Below are 15,205 nucleotides of genomic sequence, written 5' to 3' on the forward strand. Positions count from 1 at the left end.
TGCAGAATTTTGCTGACCACCAGTATATAATATATAGCAGTACGGTACAGTAGTCCACTGCTCTACCTACCTCTGTGTCGTCAAGTATACTATCCATCCATACCTGTAGTGCATTTTAGTTGTGCGCAGTATATATAGTAGGAGGACAGTGCAGAATTTTGCTGACCACCAGTATATAATATATAGCAGTACGATACAGTAGTCCACTGCCCTACCTACCTCTGTGTCATCAAGTATACTATCCATCCATACCTGTGGTGCATTTTAGTTTTGCGCAGTATATATATTAGGAGGACAGTGCAGAATTTTGCTGACCACCATAATATAATATATAGCAGTACGGTACAGTAGTCCACTGCTCTACCTACCTCTGTGTCATCAAGTATACTATCCATCCATACCTGTGGTGCATTTTAGTTGTGCGCAGTATATATAGTAGGAGGACAGTGCAGAATTTTGCTGACCACCAGTATATAATATATAGCAGTACGGTACAGTAGTCCACTGCTCTACCTACCTCTGTGTCGTCAAGTATACTATCCATCCATCCCTGTGGTGCATTTTAGCTGTGTGCAGTATATATAGTAGGAGGACAGTGCAGAATTTTGCTGACCACCAGTATATAATATATAGCAGTACGGTACAGTAGTCCACTGCTCTACCTCTGTGTCGTCAAGTATACTACAAAAGTTCAGTAAAATGACCCAAAAATCAAAATTAAAAGCGTCTGATGAGAAGCTAAACTTACCAATATGCAGAGCCGGCCCTAGGCATAGGCAAACTAGGCAAATGCTTAGAGCATTTGCTATGCTTAGGGGCACCAGCAGCTTCTGCTGATTAAAATGATATGCAGCATGCCTATGTTCGGTGTGTAGCATTTCGTATGCAAATACAGCCACATTTGCACACAGTATATAGGCATGCTGCATATCATTTTAATCAGCAGAAGCTGCTTGTGCATCCTAGCCACATAGCAATGCAAATAACATGCATTTTCATAAAAAATTGTGCCTGATGTTAGCAGAGCTGGCCGGGAGCTGCCAGGAGATTCACACCAGGCATCTCATGCTGCATGATGCAATGAGACAAGATTTATGAGGACACATCTGTATCCAGGCAGAGGAAGAGGTCACAGTGTTAGCAGCCATGTGAGTGCTGTGTGTGAGTGAGTGAGTGAGTGAGTGAGTGAGTGAGTGAGTGAGTGAGTGGGTTGGTTGTTCAATAGTGTTTAGTATATGTGTAAGGGGTACTATGTATGTCATGTGTATAAATGCATTAATAATGTGCAGCAAATGTGTAAGGGGCACTATGTGTGTCATTATGTGTATAAGGGCATTAATAATGTGCGGTATATGTGTAAGGGACATTACGTATGCCATTATGTGTATAAGGGCATCAATAATGTGCGGTATATGTGTAAGGGACATTATGTGTATAAGGGCATTAATAAAAGTTGGCATAATGTGTAAAGCGCATTATGTTTATAAGGACATTAATAATGTTTGTCATGTGTGGTATTATGTGTATAAATACATTACTAATGTGTGGCATTATATGTATAATGTGCTCTACTGCGTTGCGTTATGTATAGAAAGCGCACTACGTGTGGTCTAATGTGAATAAAGAGCAATATGGTATGGTGTAATGTGAATAAGGAGCAATTCATTGTCATGTATTGTGAATAAGGGGCACTACTGTGAGGAGTAATGTATATATGGTAAAGTGTTACTACTGTGTCATGTAACGTTAATAAGGGACACTATCGCATTATAAAATCTGAATAAAGTTGCAGTACTGTGTGGTGGAATCTGAATTGAGGGTACTATTGTTTGACCATGCCCCTTGCCAGCAAAAACAGACCCTTTTTTGGGGTGTGCGCCGAATGTACGCATTGTTCCTATTTAACATATAGGGGCTAGGAACACCAAAATAAGGACTTAAGGACTGGTGAGGTGTGATGGTGCTGGGAAAGGGGTGCAGGGTCAGAGGCGGAACTAGCGGTGGTGCTAGGCGGCACCAGCCAAAATCTTGCTTAGGGCATCATATTGGTTAGGGCCGGCTCTGCCAATATGCCATTTACGACACGGAGTGGCAAGGAACGGCTGAGGCCCTGGCCTATGTTCATGGCTAGTGGTTCAGATTCACATGAGGATGGAAGCACTGATCCTCTCGCTAGAAAACTGCAGTGCCACTCCAAGATGGGCCAGGTGTTTGTGTCAGCCACTTGGGTCGCTTAGCTTAGCCATCCAGCGACCTTGGTGCACCTCTTTTTTTCTTTGCATCATGTGCTGCTTGGGCACTAATTTTTTAAATCGGCCATCCTGTCTGACACTGCAGTGCCACTCCTAGATGGGCCAGGTGTTTGTGTCGGCCACTTGGGTCGCTTAGCTTAGTCACACAGCTACCTCATTGCACCTCTTTTTTTCTTTGCATCATGTGCTGTTTGGGGACTATTTTTTAAATCGGCCATCCTGTCTGACACTGCAGTGCCACTCCTAGATAGGCCAGGTGTTTGTGTCAGCCACTTGGGTCGCTTAGCTTAGCCATCCAGCGACCTTGGTGCATCTCTTTTTTTCTTTGCATCATGTGCTGCTTGGGGACTATTTTTTTAAATCTGCCATCCTGTCTGACACTGCAGTGCCACTCCTATATGGGCCAGGTGTTTGTGTCGGCCACTTGGATCGTTTAGCTTAGCCACACAGGTACCTCATTGCACCTCTTTTTTTCTTTGCATCATGTGCTGTTTGGGGACTATTTTTTAAATCGGCCATCCTGTCTGACACTGCAGTGCCACTCCTAGATGGGCCAGGTGTTTGTGTCGGCCACTTGGGTCGCTTAGCTTAGTCACACAGCTACCTCATTGCACCTCTTTTTTTCTTTGCATCATGTGCTGTTTGGGGACTATTTTTTAAATCTGCCATCCTGTCTGACACTGCAGTGCCACTCCTAGATGGGCCAGGTGTTTGTGTCGGCCACTTGGGTCGCTTAGCTTAGCCACACAGCTACCTCATTGCACCTCTTTTTTTCTTTGCATCATGTGCTGTTTGGGGACTATTTTTTAAATCGGCCATCCTGTCTGACACTGCAGTGCCACTCCTATATGGGCCAGGTGTTTGTGTCGGCCACTAGGGTCGCTTAGCTTAGTCATCCAGCGACCTCGGTGCATATTTTAGGACTAAAAATAATATTGTGAGGTGTTCAGAATAGGCTGGAGATGAGTGGAAATTATGGTTATTGAGGTTATTAATACTATGGGATCAAAATGACCCCCAAATTCTATGATTTAAGCTGTTTTTGAGGGTTTTTTTGAAAAAAAAACCACCCGTATCCAAAACACACCCGAATCCGACAAAAAAATTTCAGGAAGGTTTTGCCAAAACGCGTCCGAATCCAAAACACGGCCGCGGAACCGAATCCAAAACAAAAACACAAAACCCGAAAAATTTCCAGTGCACATCACTAAATAGAACTGAGTCTGACACGGAGCTGCAATATAAAGCAATGGCCTACTGCACTGTACTACTATATACTGGTGGTCACCACAATGCAGGACTGTACTACTATATACTGGTCCCCACAATGCAGCACAGATATTGAGCACTGATCCGGAGAATAGAACCTTGTCTGACATGTAGCTGCAAGATACAGCAATGGACAACTGTACTATACTACTAAATACTGGTGGTCACCACAATGCAGCACTGTACTACTATATACTGGTCCCCACAATGCAGCACACTGAGCACAGATATTGAGCTTTTCAGGCAGAGAACGTAGCCACGTACTCTCTGCTCAATCGATAATGCATGAGTGAAAATGGCGGTCGACACGCAGCTCTTTTTATGGAATCTGAATCTCGCGAGAATCCGACAGCGGGATGATGACGTTTTCCTCCGTTGGGGTTTTGCGTGGTAGGCGGGAAGAACCGAGGCTGCCTCCGACCCGTATAAACCACATGAAGTTCGGGGGGGTTCGGATCTCAACGAAATGAACCCGCTCATCTCTAGTTATAAGACACAGTGCTCCCTATGGCTACATGCATTTTAAATAAAGTTTCTCGTGGCCACTTCAGTATATGGAACCTCTTGTAAAGCACAATATACAAACAAATTCTGCAAAATATAAGAGTTTTTTCTTCAACAAGTAGATCTTACTAACTTTGGGGCTCATTTACATTTGGATGTAAGTCATTTTTATGACACTCCTCTCAGATGGAGCAGTACACGTCCGCAATGATAGTTGTTACTTTCACATCTCCCTGAAATGCTTTTTCAAAAGTAGGCAAGTATGCTTTAAGTCGGGTTCTGTTGTATAACCTGGGCAGAGTCAAGGTCTGCAGAAGCATGACCGGGACACCAACTGTCAGTGCAGTGCTATACGCTGGAAGTCCAACTGCACTAAGTGAGTGTAATAATTCCACTCATACTGTATAGTCATTTTGGACAGGTTGGTATTGGGTGACCGGTGGTTGGGAGACTGGCGGCCACCATACCAACGCCGGGATTCCGTCTGTCAGATGGCCAGCAGGTGGGGGTTTTGGCCAGCACAACAAAGACCCTTGCGGGCTCGTTGCGCTTGCCATAGGTTCTATCCCACTCTTTGGGAATAGTCCCTGTTGCTCGGCATGCCAACTGGCGGGCATTGGTAGAGGGGCTGCTGGAGGGGCCTGGCAGAAGCCCTAGTTTGCTACCCCTCCCCTGTATGCCTGTGCTGTAGCCAGCGGCAGTGGCGCCGTCTTCATGGTGATCTCTTCGTGAAGATGGCACTGCACATAGAAAGCAAAGACTCTGGCACTGCTCCTGATCAGTGATGAGCGGGTTCGGTTCTTCGGAATCCGAACCCCCCCGAACTTCACCCATTTTACACGGTTCCGAGGCTGACTCGGATCCTCCCGCCTTGCTCGGTTAACCCGAGCGCGCACGAACGTCATCATCCCGCTGTCGGATTCTCGCGAGATTTGTATTCTATACAAGGAGCCGCGCGTTGCCGCCATTTTCACTCGTGCATTGGAGATGATAGGGAGAGGACGTGCAGCATTCTCTCAGTTTCTGTGTTTAGTGGGCTGCAAACATCTGTGCTCAGTGTGCTGCAAATATCTGTGCTCAGTGTGCTTGCAAATATCTGTGCTCAGTGTGTTGAAAATATCTACTTTCTCTGCCTGAAAAATGCTCTATATCTTTGCTGCACTGTAGTATATAGTAGGAGGACAGTGCAGAATTTTGCAGACAAGATACCACCAGTATTATATAGCAGTACGGTACAGTAGTCCACTGCTCTACCTACCTCTGTGTCGTCAAGTATACTATCCATCCATACCTGTGGTGCATTTTAGTTGTGCGCAGTATATATAGTAGGAGGACAGTGCAGAATTTTGCTGACCACCAGTATATAATATATAGCAGTAAGGTACAGTAGTCCACTGCTCTACCTACCTCTGTGTCATCAAGTATAAAATCCATCCATCCCTGTGGTGCATTTTAGTTGTGCACAGTATATATAGTAGGAGGACAGTGCAGAATTTTGCTGACCACCAGTATATAATATATAGCAGTACGGTACAGTAGTCCACTGCTCTACCTACCTCTGTGTCGTCAAGTATACTATCCATCCATACCTGTAGTGCATTTTAGTTGTGCGCAGTATATATAGTAGGAGGACAGTGCAGAATTTTGCTGACCACCAGTATATAATATATAGCAGTACGATACAGTAGTCCACTGCCCTACCTACCTCTGTGTCATCAAGTATACTATCCATCCATACCTGTGGTGCATTTTAGTTTTGCGCAGTATATATATTAGGAGGACAGTGCAGAATTTTGCTGACCACCATAATATAATATATAGCAGTACGGTACAGTAGTCCACTGCTCTACCTACCTCTGTGTCATCAAGTATACTATCCATCCATACCTGTGGTGCATTTTAGTTGTGCGCAGTATATATAGTAGGAGGACAGTGCAGAATTTTGCTGACCACCAGTATATAATATATAGCAGTACGGTACAGTAGTCCACTGCTCTACCTACCTCTGTGTCGTCAAGTATACTATCCATCCATCCCTGTGGTGCATTTTAGCTGTGTGCAGTATATATAGTAGGAGGACAGTGCAGAATTTTGCTGACCACCAGTATATAATATATAGCAGTACGGTACAGTAGTCCACTGCTCTACCTCTGTGTCGTCAAGTATACTACAAAAGTTCAGTAAAATGACCCAAAAATCAAAATTAAAAGCGTCTGATGAGAAGCGTAAACTTACCAATATGCAGAGCCGGCCCTAGGCATAGGCAAACTAGGCAAATGCTTAGGGGCACCAGCAGCTTCTGCTGATTAAAATGATATGCAGCATGCCTATGTTCGGTGTGTAGCATTTCGTATGCAAATACAGCCACATTTGCACACAGTATATAGGCATGCTGCATATCATTTTAATCAGCAGAAGCTGCTTGTGCATCCTAGCCACATAGCAATGCAAATAACATGCATTTTCATCAAAAATTGTGCCTGATGTTAGCAGAGCTGGCCGGGAGCTGCCAGGAGATTCACACCAGGCATCTCATGCTGCATGATGCAATGAGACAAGATTTATGAGGACACATCTGTATCCAGGCAGAGGAAGAGGTCACAGTGTTAGCAGCCATGTGAGTGCTGTGTGTGAGTGAGTGAGTGAGTGAGTGAGTGAGTGAGTGAGTGAGTGAGTGAGTGGGTTGGTTGTTCAATAGTGTTTAGTATATGTGTAAGGGGTACTATGTATGTCATGTGTATAAATGCATTAATAATGTGCAGCAAATGTGTAAGGGGCACTATGTGTGTCATTATGTGTATAAGGGCATTAATAATGTGCGGTATATGTGTAAGGGACATTACGTATGCCATTATGTGTATAAGGGCATCAATAATGTGCGGTATATGTGTAAGGGATATTATGTGTATAAGGGCATTAATAAAAGTTGGCATAATGTGTAAGGCGCATTATGTTTATAAGGACATTAATAATGTTTGTCATGTGTGGTATTATGTGTATAAATACATTACTAATGTGTGGCATTATATGTATAATGTGCTCTACTGCGTTGCGTTATGTATAGAAAGCGCACTACGTGTGGTGTAATGTGAATAAAGAGCAATATGGTATGGTGTAATGTGAATAAGGAGCAATTCATTGTCATGTATTGTGAATAAGGGGCACTACTATGAGGAGTAATGTATATAAGGTAAAGTGTTACTACTGTGTCATGTAACGTTAATAAGGGACACTATCGCATTATAAAATCTGAATAAAGTTGCAGTACTGTGTGGTGGAATCTGAATTGAGGGTACTATTGTTTGACCATGCCCCTTGCCAGCAAAAACAGACCCTTTTTTGGGGTGTGCGCCGAATGTACGCATTGTTCCTATTTAACATATAGGGGCTAGGAACACCAAAATAAGGACTTAAGGCTGGTGAGGTGTGATGGTGCTGGGAAAGGGGTGCAGGGTCAGAGGCGGAACTAGCGGTGGTGCTAGGCGGCACCAGCCAAAATCTTGCTTAGGGCATCATATTGGTTAGGGCCGGCTCTGCCAATATGCCATTTACGACACGGAGTGGCAAGGAACGGCTGATGCCCTGGCCTATGTTCATGGCTAGTGGTTCAGATTCACATGAGGATGGAAGCACTGATCCTCTCGCTAGAAAACTGCAGTGCCACTCCAAGATGGGCCAGGTGTTTGTGTCAGCCACTTGGGTCGCTTAGCTTAGCCATCCAGCGACCTTGGTGCACCTCTTTTTTTCTTTGCATCATGTGCTGCTTGGGCACTATTTTTTTAAATCGGCCATCCTGTCTGACACTGCAGTGCCACTCCTAGATGGGCCAGGTATTTGTGTCGGCCACTTGGGTCGCTTAGCTTAGTCACACAGCTACCTCATTGCACCTCTTTTTTTCTTTGCATCATGTGCTGTTTGGGGACTATTTTTTAAATCGGCCATCCTGTCTGACACTGCAGTGCCACTCCTAGATAGGCCAGGTGTTTGTGTCAGCCACTTGGGTCGCTTAGCTTAGCCATCCAGCGACCTTGGTGCATCTCTTTTTTTCTTTGCATCATGTGCTGCTTGGGGACTATTTTTTAAATCGGCCATCCTGTCTGACACTGCAGTGCCACTCCTATATGGGCCAGGTGTTTGTGTCGGCCACTTGGGTCGTTTAGCTTAGCCACACAGGTACCTCATTGCACCTCTTTTTTTCTTTGCATCATGTGCTGTTTGGGGACTATTTTTTAAATCGGCCATCCTGTCTGACACTGCAGTGCCACTCCTAGATGGGCCAGGTGTTTGTGTCGGCCACTTGGGTCGCTTAGCTTAGTCACACAGCTACCTCATTGCACCTCTTTTTTTCTTTGCATCATGTGCTGTTTGGGGACTATTTTTTAAATCTGCCATCCTGTCTGACACTGCAGTGCCACTCCTAGATGGGCCAGGTGTTTGTGTCGGCCACTTGGGTCGCTTAGTTTAGCCACACAGCTACCTCATTGCACCTCTTTTTTCTTTGCATCATGTGCTGTTTGGGGACTATTGTTTAAATTGGCCATCCTGTCTGACACTGCAGTGCCACTCCTAGATGGGCCAGGTGTTTGTGTCGGCCACTTGGGTCGCTTAGCTTAGCCACACAGCTACCTCATTGCACCTCTTTTTTTCTTTGCATCATGAGCTGTTTGGGGACTATTTTTTATATCAGCCATCCTGTGTGACACTGCAGTGCCACTCCTATATGGGCCAGGTGTTTGTGTCGGCCACTAGGGTCGCTTAGCTTAGTTATCCAGCGAACTCGGTGCAAATTTTAGGACTAAAAATAATATTGTGAGATGTTCAGAATAGGCTGGAGATGAGTGGAAATTATGGTTATTGAGGTTATTAATACTATGGGATCAAAATGACCACCAAATTCTATGATTTAAGCGGTTTTTGAGGGGGTTTTTTTTTAAAAAAACACCCGTATCCAAAACACACCCGAATCCGACAAAAAATTTTCAGGAAGGTTTTGCCAAAACGCGTCCGAATCCAAAACACGGCCGCGGAACCGAATCCAAAACAAAAACACAAAACCCGAAAAATTTCCGGTGCACATCACTAAATAGAACTGAGTCTGACACGGAGCTGCAAGATAAAGCAATGGCCTACTGTACTGTACTACTATATACTGGTGGTCACCACAATGCAGGACTGTACTACTATATACTGGTCCCCACAATGCAGCACAGATATTGAGCACTGATCCGGAGAATAGAACTGAGTCTGACATGGAGCTGCAAGATACAGCAATGGACAACTGTACTATACTACTAAATACTGGTGGTCACCACAATGCAGCACTGTACTACTATATACTGGTCCCCACAATGCAGCACACTGAGCACAGATATTGAGCTTTTCAGGCAGAGAACGTAGCCACGTCCTCTCTGCTCAATCGACAATGCATGAGTGAAAATGGCGGCGACACGCGGCTCTTTTTATGGAATCTGAATCTCGCGAGAATCCGACAGCGGGATGAAGACGTTTTCCTCCGTTCGGGTTTTGCGTGTTAGGCGGGAAGAACCGAGGCTGCCTCTGACCCGTATAAACCACATGAAGTTCGGGGGGGTTCGGATCTCGACGAAATGAACCCGCTCATCTCTAGTTATAAGACACAGTGCTCCCTATGGCTACATGCATTTTAAATAAAGTTTCTCGTGGCCACTTACAGTATATGGAACCTCTTGTAAAGCACAATACACAAACAAATTCTGCAAAATATAAGAGTTTTTTCTTCAACAAGTAGATCTTACTAACTTTGGGGCTCATTTACATTTGGATGTAAGTCATTTTTATGACACGCCTCTCAGATGGAGCAGTACACGTCCGCAATGATAGTTGTTACTTTCACATCTCCCTGAAATGCTTTATCAAAAGTAGGCAAGTATGCTTTAAGTCGGGTTCTGTTGTATAACCTGGGCAGAGTCAAGGTCTGCAGAAGCATGACCGGAACACCAACTGTCAGTGCAGTGCTATACGCTGGAAGTCCAACTGCACTAAGTGAGTGTAATAATTCCACTCATACTGTATAGTCATTTTGGACAGGTTGGTATTGGGTGACCGGTGGTTGGGAGACTGGCGGCCACCATACCAACGCCGGGATTCCGTCTGTCAGATGGCCAGCAGGTGGGGGTTTTGGCCAGCACAACAAAGACCCTTGCGGGCTCGTTGCGCTTGCCATAGGTTCTATCCCACTCTATGGGAATAGTCCCTGTTGCTCGGCATGCCAACTGGCGGGCATTGGTAGAGGGGCTGCTGGAGGGGCCTGGCAGAAGCCCCAGTTTGCTACCCCTCCCCTGTATGCCTGTGCTGTAGCCAGTGGCAGTGGCGCCGTCTTCATGGTGATCTCTTCGGGAAGATGGCACTGCACATAGAAAGCAAAGACTCTGGCACTGCTCCTGATCAGTGATGAGCGGGTTCGGTTCTTCGGAATCCGAACCCCCCCGAACTTCACCCATTTTACACGGTTCCGAGGCAGACTCGGATCCTCCCGCCTTGCTCGGTTAACCCGAGCGCGCACGAACGTCATCATCCCGCTGTCGGATTCTCGCAAGATTTGTATTCTATAAAAGGAGCCGCGCGTTGCTGCCATTTTCACTCGTGCATTGAAGATGATAGGGAGAGGACGTGCAGCGTTCTCTCAGTTTCTGTGTTTAGTGGGCTGCAAACATCTGTGCTCAGTGTGCTGCAAATATCTGTGCTCAGTGTGCTTGCAAATATCTGTGCTCAGTGTGTTGAAAATATCTACTTTCTCTGCCTGAAAAATGCTCTATATCTGTGCTGCACTGTAGTATATAGTAGGAGGACAGTGCAGAATTTTGCAGACCAGTTACCACCAGTATTATATAGCAGTACGGTACAGTAGTCCACTGCTCTACCTACCTCTGTGTCGTCAAGTATACTATCCATCCATACCTGTGGTGCATTTTAGTTGTGCGCAGTATATATAGTAGGAGGACAGTGCAGAATTTTGCTGACCACCAGTATATAATATATAGTAGTACGGTACAGTAGTCCACTGCTCTACCTACCTCTGTATCGTGAAGTATAAAATCCATCCATCCCTGTGGTGCATTTTAGTTGTGCACAGTATATATAGTAGGAGGACAGTGCAGAATTTTGCTGACCACCAGTATATAATATATAGCAGTACGGTACAGTAGTCCACTGCTCTACCTACCTCTGTGTTGTCAAGTATACTATCCACCCATACCTGTGGTGCATTTTAGTTGTGCGCAGTATATATAGTAGGAGGAAAGTGCAGAATTTTGCTGACCACCAGTATATAATATATAGCAGTACGGTACAGTAGTCCACTGCTCTACCTACTTCTGTGTCGTCAAGTATACTATCCATCCATACCTGTGGTGCATTTTAGTTGTGCACAGTATATATAGTAGGAGGACAGTGCAGAATTTTGCTGATCACCAGTATATAATATATAGCAGTACGGTACAGTAGTCCACTGCTCTACCTACCTCTGTGTCGTCAAGTATACTATCCATCCATACCTGTGGTGTATTTCAGTTGTGCGCAGTATATATAGTAGGAGGACAGTGCAGAATTTTGCTGACCACCAGTACATAATACATAGCAGTACGGTACAGTAGTCCACTGCTCTACCTACCTCTGTGTCGCCAAGTATACTATCCATCCATACCTGTGGTGCATTTTAGTTGTGCGCGGTATATATAGTAGGAGGACAGTGCAGAATTTTGCTGACCACCAGTATATAATATATAGCAGTACAGTACAGTACAGTAGGCCACTGCTCTACCTACCTCTGTGTCATCAAGTATACTATCCATCCATACCATTGGTGCATTTTAGTTGTTCGCAGTATATATAGTAGGAGGACAGTGCAGAATTTTGCTGACCACCAGTATATAATATATAGCAGTACGGTACAGTAGTCCACTGCTCTACCTACCTCTGTGTCGTCAAGTATACTATCCATCCATACCATTGGTGCATTTTAGTTGTGCGCAGTATATATAGTAGGAGGACAGTGCAGAATTTTGCTGACCACCAGTATATATTATATAGCAGTACGGTAGAGTAGTGCACTGCTCTACCTACCTCTGTGTCATCAAGTATACTATCCATCCATACCTGTGGTGCATTTTAGTTGTGCGCAGTATATATAGTAGGAAGACAGTGCAGAATTTTGCTGACCACCAGTATATAATATATAGCAGTACGGTACAGTAGTCCACTGCTCTACCTCTGTGTCGTCAAGTATACTACAAAAGTTCAGTAAAATGACCCAAAAATCTAAATTAAAAGCGTCTGATGAGAAGCGTAAACTTGCCAATATGCCATTTACGACACGGAGTGGCAAGGAACGGCTGAGGCCCTGGCCTATGTTCATGGCTAGTGGTTCAGATTCACATGAGGATGGAAGCACTCATCCTCTCGCTAGAAAACTGCAGTACCACTCCTAGATGGGTCGCTTAGCTTAGCCATCCAGTGACCTTGGTGCACCTCTTTTTTTCTTTGCATCATGTGCTGTTTGGGGACTATTTTTTAAATCTGCCATCCTGTCTGACACTACAGTGCCACTCCTAGATGGGCCAGGTGTTTGTGTCGGCCACTTGGGTCTCTTAGCTTAGTCACCCAGCTACCTCATTGCACCTCTTTCTTTATTTGCATCATGTGCTGTTTGGGGACTATTTTTTAAATCTGCCATCCTGCCTGACACTACAGTGCCACTCCTAGATGGGCCAGGTGTTTGTGTCGGTCACTTGGGTCGCTTAGCTTAGTCACACAGCTACCTCATTGCACCTCTTTTTTTCTTTGCATCATGTCCTGTTTGGGGACTATTTTTTAAATCTGCCATCCTGTCTGACACTGCAGTGCCAATCCTAGATGGGCCAGGTGTTTGTGTCAGCCACTTGGGTCGCTTAGCTTAGTCATCCAGCGACCTCGGTGCAAATTTTAGGACTAAAAATAATATTGTGAGGTGTTCAGAATAGACTGGAAATGAGTGGAAATTATGGTTATTGAGGTTAATAATACTATGGGATCAAAATGACCCCCAAATTCTATGATTTAAGCTGTTTTTGAGGGTTTTTTGTAAAAAAAACACCTGAATCCAAAACACACCCGAATCCGACAAAAAAATTTCAGGGAGGTTTTGCCAAAATGCGTCCGAATCCAAAACACGGACGCGGAACTGAATCCAAAACCAAAACACAACACCCCAAAAATTTCCGGTGCACATCACTTGTCAATGGTGAGAGAGTGAAAAAAGAGAGCAAGAAATGAGTGGGGCATGGAGAGCCCACCGAGGGAATGCAGAGGTAAAGGCCCATGCTTAGGGGTGTGGCCTGCTGCCACAGAGGCTTGGCTAACATGATATAGGGCCCATGATAAATATATATAGTAAATACTGCTAGTGCATGCATGATAATGTACCAGATTAATAACTGCAATGCACTGTAGATAATATGTATAATGTACAATTCAAGTGCACAGACGGGACCTGATCCATAGACGAGGAGGTGGGCCCCCAGGCAGTAGGGCCCACCGGTGGTTTCCCCTGTGCCCCTATGGGCCAGTCCAACCTTGAGTGGCAGTGAGGGGGGGAGGGGGACAGTCATAACCACCATAGTATAATACCAGGGGCAATCTGCGCACTGTGGTGATGAATCTGTACTGTTAGGGATGTGCTGCTTATTAACGGGTGTCCTTACCCTCTTACTACTACACAAACAAAGTGGCTGCTAAGCCTAACAGCGCTCATCCCCTACAGTGGTGTCTGCTTATGAAAATATTGTGCAACACGAATATTGATGAATAAAAAAATGAATATTTATTGAATGGTAATAACCCTAAGCAAGTATTTTGAAGCTACCTACCTACCTTGGCGCAACCCCATAATGCTCCATGTGGCATGTCAGGGCCTGCACCTCCTCCTAATGCAGGAACCTCTCTGCCTCTCACAACAAACATATATATTGGTAGATGCTCAATTAGCTTAGTGATATCTTTCAGGTGCTCGAAAGGGAGGGGTATTTCTAAGCAAGAAAAAAAGACATTTGTTTCCCCCAGCACCCTGAATGATAACCGTAACCAGATATAAATTCCACATAATAATAGAATTCAGAGATCTTCGTTACACATATTTGCTCCAAGGTAGGTAGCTCTTAGCTTAGACATATTGTAGTAAGGAGCCATTATCATGTGGCTCCTTGCTGGTTAATCTTAGACCCAGATTGGGGTAATGGAGGTGTGAGGTGTGGTGCCTCTGGACTGGCTGAGCTGGATGGCCTTAGTGTGGCATACCTTTACATTCTACTAACACTTTTCACTTATTAATTTTTTAACCCTATTTCTCTATTTTAATTGCATTTCATTTTTGTATCACTTTCTCTATAGCTTCGGCTTCCTAAATACTAATTTATTAACACTATAGTTTTTTCACTGGTATGCTACGCTGGGCTTTCTGGCTTATGCTGGTGTTTTGGGGTGCCACACCCTGCACCTAGATATAGCGCTAGGGACCCCAAATATACAGAGACGCTTTGATGTGGCTTTGGGGCTTATTCACACATTTGCGCAAATATGTGTAATCAAGATCTCTGAATTCTATTATTATGTAGAATTTATATCTGGTTACGGTTATCATTCAGGGTGCTGGGGGAAACAAATGCCTTTTTTTCTTGCTTAGAAATACCCCTCCCTTGCGAGCACCTGAATGATATCACTAAGCTAATTGAGCATCTACCAATATATATCTTTCCTGTATGTGCCAGTATACTTACCGTCCTCAACCTCTCCACCTGTTGTTCTCTGCGCCTAGCACTATTCTTGTGATGTTCAATAGCACATTATTTAAGATTAGCTACTGTGACCCCTGTCCAATTTTGCAAAGAAGTCTGCACCCTGACACTCAATGCCTTATTGAGCCCGTCCATTTGCACAGAGACAGCCACCTCCCATTTGCCGAATTAGTGTTTACCAGTGGTCTTATCCAGATGGAGAGTTTTCTATTACTGCAAGAGACAAAAAAAAGTTTAACAAGCTTCTAGGTCATGCGACGTATTCATTCAATCCTTCTCATCCCGTATTAATAGTCTGTACATGGTCCAACAAACATTTCCGAGCTCATCCTTACTAGGGGCATTACTAGGAATTAATACTTCTTATATGGTAAA

Source organism: Pseudophryne corroboree, chromosome 9, assembly GCF_028390025.1.
Source record: "Pseudophryne corroboree isolate aPseCor3 chromosome 9, aPseCor3.hap2, whole genome shotgun sequence".
Lineage (NCBI taxonomy): Eukaryota > Metazoa > Chordata > Amphibia > Anura > Myobatrachidae > Pseudophryne > Pseudophryne corroboree.